This window comes from Cynara cardunculus, unplaced genomic scaffold (genome assembly GCF_001531365.2).
Source record: "Cynara cardunculus var. scolymus isolate 2C unplaced genomic scaffold, CcrdV1 Un_Scaffold_4004, whole genome shotgun sequence".
NCBI lineage: Eukaryota > Viridiplantae > Streptophyta > Magnoliopsida > Asterales > Asteraceae > Cynara > Cynara cardunculus.
Window position 1 is genome coordinate 35,908 of NW_020201711.1, and position 6,212 is coordinate 42,119.

Below are 6,212 nucleotides of genomic sequence, written 5' to 3' on the forward strand. Positions count from 1 at the left end.
TTTGAAATCTTTATAGAAATGACAGATCATTTTAAAATTCCCGGAGTTACTCAAGAGGCCTTACGCTTGACGCTTTTCCTTTACACATTGAAGGATAGAGCTAGAGCATGGCTAAATTCCCAACCACCAAACTCGATCCTTACTTGGAATAATTTGGCGAAAAAATTTCTAAAAAAATATTTTCCTCCGACAAGGAATGTAAAAATTAGAAATGAAATTATGACGTTTTGCCAAGAAGAAGATGAAGCGGTATCAGATGCATATGAGAGATTCAAGGACCTTTTACGGAAGTGTCCTCACCATGGAATCCATCATTGTATTCAATTGGAAACCTTTTATAATGGACTTTCCAGTGCCGCTAAGATTATTCTTGACGCAACGGCCGGTGGCGTTTTCACAACTAAAACCTATAACGAAGGGTATGACATTTTGGAATGAATTTATAATAATAATACTGAATGGTCTAACCCTCATGCTGTTGTTTCTAAATCTGCCTCGGGAATTCATGAGCTTGATGCCATTTCTTCTTTGAATGCCCAAATTGTTGCTTTAACTAATTTGGTTAAAAACAATTTACACTTGAATGGGGAAAAGAATCAAGTCCAATCCATAATGTCCAATTCTTCCATGACCGAATCTTGTGTTTTCTATGGTGACAATCATTCTTATGAGTTTTACCCGGGAAACCCCGTTTCGGTAAATTATGTTGGGAAACATACAAGAAATAGCCCATTTTCTCCTACGTACAATCCAAATTGGAGAAATCATCCGAATTTTTCATGGGCCAGAAATCCGGGAGTTCAACCTCCCGGGGTAACCCAAGTCCAAAATCGACTCTCGAATCCCCCGGTATTTCATCAAGGTGGTCATCACATGCAAGATAATCATCACATGTACCAAAATAGGCAATCTTGACAATCACATGCACCTAGGCAACAAAATGCATTGGAGGGTAATGGTTCACTCGAATCTTTACTTAAAGGTTTTATAAACCAACTGCCACCTTGAGGAACTTCAAGACTCAACTCGGCCAATTTGTCGCGGATCTTAAGAATAAACCTTAAGGAACCTTGCCTAGTGACACGAAAACACCAAAAAAACATGTTAAGGCCGTGACTTTAAGAAGTGATAAGAACTTGGGAGACTCTAGTGCCACAAAGGAAACATCTAGTGAGCCGATTTGTCAAGAAAATATTTCACATTCTTTTGACACATCGAAATTTCCAGTTCTGTTTCCTACAGTTGAAGTAGCACAGAACCCAGTTTCTGTTCCAGAAACAGCAGCTTTGCCCAGTTCCAGCATCACCTAGTCTTCACTTGACCCTGCTCACAGTGGGCAGAAACTACCCACACCCCAACAGAAAAAGACTGGTCCAACAGGTTTAGATCTGAGAGACTTACCTTTCCTAGGTAGGATGAAAGCCAAAAATGTGGATGTACAGTTTAAGAAGTTCTTGGACATCTTTAAGCAACTCCACATTAACATACCTTTRGTAGAAGCTCTCGAGCAAATGCCTAGCTATGTTAAATTTTTGAAAGACATCCTCAATAAAAAAAAAAAAAAGACTGAGTGAATTTGAGACCGTGTCTTTGACAAAGGAATGTAGTGCCCTTCTTACTTGCAAAATACCCCCAAAATTAAAAGACCCGGGAAGTTTCACCATCCCGTGTTCAATTGGAGGAAAAGAAGTAGCTCATGCCTTGTGTGACCTTGGGCAAGTTTAAATCTCATGCCTTTGTCCATTTTTAATCAGTGGCATCATGATAATCTGGTTAGTACAAACCTGTTTTGGATTTGATGTATTATTTGTAAGCAGAGAATTTGGCTTAAAAAGTGAAAGGTATTGGTATCATATTCTTACTTGTTCATATATTTGTTATATATATATATATATATATGAAAAGTTGTTTCACATAAAAGTTTTGGTGATTTTCACCCTACAATATCATAAATAGGATAACTCACTAGACCTTTCAGTCTAATCCTCGTTTTGTGATTTTAAACATGTATTGCAGGAAGTGCAGAAGGTAAGGGAAAAGGGAAAATGTGATAATTTCCCTATATGTTTATATGCATGAAGAATGGCTGATGATATGTATAGTTTTAATAGATGAAACTGGATTAGTGCAAGAATTATATTTTGAATTTTTGGACCATGTATTTGTACTGGTAGATTCTTGTAGTAAGGGACCAATGTGGTGTACAAACATGTATTTCTTATATATGAAGTATATGCTACATGCAATGTGTGGAATGGGGTGTTACAGAAAGTGGTATCAGAGCCTGAGTTTAAGGGATTTAGGTATTTAACAACATGATACCTAGACTTAAACTGTTTTATTGCATGTTAAGGGTCCCAGACATAGTTAGTACCATTGGAAATAAATATGATGGGTTGAAAGAATAGTGTGTAAGGTAAATTTTAATTACATCTGGACAGTGTAATTATGAATTTACAGGTACACGTCTGAACTTAAATACTTCATTATATTTGAGAATGTGAATACGTGATTATTAACACTAAAATCTGCAGATGTCTAACCGAACTAGAAGATCTGAAAGAACGGCTCGTCCAGTGTCTGAAAAAAGGGAAGAGTCACATGTTAATCATTCGACTGGCACATCTAAAGATAGAGGTAGAGGAGGACCAAGGGGATGAGGTAGAGGAAGAAGCCAGTCTCAAGGAAGGAGTCAAACTGGAATTCATTTTGAACCTGAAGAATCCCATTCTAGGAATGTTCAGGAGAGATCAGTGCCACATCCTGAATACGTAACCAGGGATATATTGGCTGAGGAAACGGGAAAGTTACGAGAAACTCTAACATCCATCATGGGAATACCAGCTAGAGTGGTAACAGAGAGAGTATAAGTTCATCCCTCTGTACCGGTTACTCATAACAAGGAGGGAGATATCAATATGTTTCTAGCATGCAAGCCATCAACATTTTCTAGAGAAAAAGATCCAGTGAAAGTTGTGTGCTGGAACAAAGAAATAGAATCTGTGTTCAACACCATTCGGTGTCCGGAAACAGATAAAGTTCGATTTGTTGTTTCTGTATTGAAATCAAATGCTTTGTTCTGGTGGGAAGTTGAATCATTGGCCAGGACGGATGTGTTACAGATGTTATCCTGGACAAAATTCATGGAACGATTCAAGAATCAGTTTTGTCCTAAGACGACAGTGAGACAAATAGAAGAAGATTTCTGAAACTAGAACAAAGAAATAGAACAGTTCAGGAATATACCGAGAAGTTTATGGAATATTCTCGATTTGCAAAACACTATGTTTCAACAGAGTCCAGGGAAATAGAAAGGTACATTTGGGGTTTGAAACACTCAATCAGAGAGTTTGTTATTGCTATGAACCCCAATACCTTCTCACTAACGATAGATGCGGCCGAAGTGACTGAACGAAATAAGAACTGACAGGCAGAAGAAAAATTTCTAGAGAAAAGAAGGTGGGAGGGGCCTTCATCAAATTTTCGAGGGCCAAAAATTGTAAGAGACGATAACAAATCTGAGCAGAAGATAAGTGAGAAAGTCTGTTCACAGTGGCGACAGGTTCATCAGGGTGAGTGCAAGATGGATCCAAGAAAATGCTATAAACGTGGTGAAGCGGGCCATTTGTCAAGAAGTTGCCCAGCTAACAGAACATGTTTTAATTGCAATTCTCCGGACCGTATACGACCAAGCGGCCCGTTGTTGAGAACTCCACAACTAACAATGGGTAGTAATGCATCGGGTACTCGGGGAAGACCTACTGTGAATAGAGGAGGGCAAGGAGGGGCACGTGGACGGTCCTTCCAGATGACTAAAAACGAGGCAGAAACATCACCGGATGTAGTAACAGGTACATTTCTTCTGAATTCAATACGTGTTAAGGTGTTATTTGACTATGGTGCAAACTTTTCATTTGTATCACCATTATTTGCTCAAACTGCATGTCTGAATTATGTGATGCTTGATGATGAATTAGTAGTTGATATTGCTAATAGTCAGGAAACTGTTACAAGTGTGTTCAATAACTGTATTATTGTTATTGAGGGCTGTGAACTTCTAATTCGATTATTTCCTATGCGGATGAAGGAATTTGATGTAGTAGTGGGTATGGACTGGTTGGCAAGGTATCAGGCTAGTATTGTTTGTAATCAGAAAATGATCAGAATTACTTTGTCAGACCAAGGAACAATTGTTATTTATGGTGATCGTCTGAATCACCATACCAGTATTTTGACTGTAATAAAAGTTCAGAAAAGTATTCGGAAGAAGTGCCAGGGATGTTTGGTATACATAATTGATATGAAGAAAGAGAAAGGAAAAGAAGAATCGATTCCGATTGTTAACGAATATCCAAAAGTCTTTCCAGAAGACTTATCTGGATTACCACCAGACAGAGTTATAGAATTCCGAATTGATCTTGTACCAGGGGCTGCACCAGTAGCAATGGCACCGTATCGGTTAGCTCCATCTGAATTGAAGGAATTGGTTGCATAGTTGAAAGATTTAACTGACAAGGGATTTATTAGACCCAACACTTCACCTTGGGGTGCTCCAGTCTTATTTGTCAAAAAGAAAGATGGGTCTATGCGAATGTGTATAGACTATCGTGAACTAAATAAGTTGACAATCAAAAATAAATATCCTTTACCAAGGATTGATGACTTGTTCGACCAATTAGTAGGAGCAAGTTATTTTTCCAAGATTGATTTAAGGTCAGGGTATCATCAGCTCAAAGTCAGTAAAGAAGATGTTGGCACAACAACATTCAGAACTAGGTACGGGCATCATGAATTCCTAGTTATGTCATTCGGCTTAACTAATGTGCCCGCAACCTTTATGGATTTAATGAATAGAGTATGTAAGGAATATATTGATAAATTCGTTATTTTATTTATCGATGATATTCTTATATACTCTAAGACTAAAGAAGAGCATGCGGAACACCTTCATCTGATATTAAAATTGTTGATGAGGGAAAAGTTGTACGCGAAGTTATCTAAATGTGAGTTCTGGTTAAGGGAAGTACAATTCCTGGGTCATGTCATCTCAGAAGCAGGAGTAAAAGTAGATCCAGCAAAAATAGAAGCAGTTGCAAGATGGGAAGTTCTGAAATATCCTTCTGAAGTCCGAAGCTTTTGGGGTTGGCTGGTTATTACCGTAAGTTCATTCAGGACTATTCTAAAATAGTTGTGCCCTTGACTAAATTGACTCAGAAGAACATTAAATTCCAGTGGGAAGGAGAATAGCAAGAAGTCTTTCAATTATTAAAAGATCATCTTTGCAGTGCACCAGTATTAACTCTACCAGATAGATCTGAAAACTTTGTAGTTTACAGCGATGCTTCAAATTTAGGGTTAGGATGTGTTCTGATGCATAGAGGAAAAGTGATTTCTTATGCGTCAAGACAGTTGAAAAGATCATGAGAAGCAGTATCCAACCCATGACATGGAATTAGCTGCAGTGGTGTTTGCTCTGAAAATTTGGAGACATTATCTTCTAGGAATGAAATGTCATATTTATACTGATCATAAAAGTTTACAACATTTGTTCAGTCAGAAACAATTAAATATGCGACAGCGTTGATGGATTGAACTGGTTAATGACTATGATTGTGAAATCCTCTACCACCCGGGAAAAACAAACGTGGTAGCTGACGCCTTGAGCAGAAAAGAAAGAAGTGGAACTATTAAAGCTTTCGCAATGAGAATGAATTTGGTCCCTGACATTCGTAAGGAAATTCAGAGATGTCAACAAGAAGCTATGAAAGAAGAATTTGTTAAGACATAAAGGTTGGTAAGATGATTTCAACCTTGGAACAGAATGACGAAGGACTAATGTGCTTTCAAGGGCGAATTTGGGTACCATGTTTTGAAGATATCCGAAACACTATATTAAATGAAAGCCATAAGTCCCGATACTCTATTCATCCAAGCACCAATAAGATGTATAGAGATTTGAAACCTTTTTATTGGTGGCCTAGATTGAAGAGAAACATAGCTAGATATGTGGAACATTGTCTGACATGTTTACAGGTTAAGATTGAACATTAGAAGCCATATGGAAGTCTTCAATCTTTAGAAATACCTGTATGGAAATAAGATCACATTACAATGGATTTCCTCATGAAATTGCCTCGAACTACAAAGGGGTATTACGCGATCTGGGTAATTATTGATCGTTTGTCTAAATCTGCGCATTTTCTGCCAATAAG

At 37.8% G+C, this 6,212-nt stretch overlaps 1 non-coding gene across 1 annotated transcript; it reads right to left on the reverse strand.

Moving 5' to 3' along the window:
• Positions 1-201: 201 nt before the first annotated feature.
• Positions 202-308, reverse strand: LOC112503862. The gene has a single exon (XR_003068098.1). It is a non-coding gene; the product is annotated as a small nucleolar RNA R71 (small nucleolar RNA).
• Between the last annotated feature and the right edge of the window lie 5,904 nt (positions 309-6,212).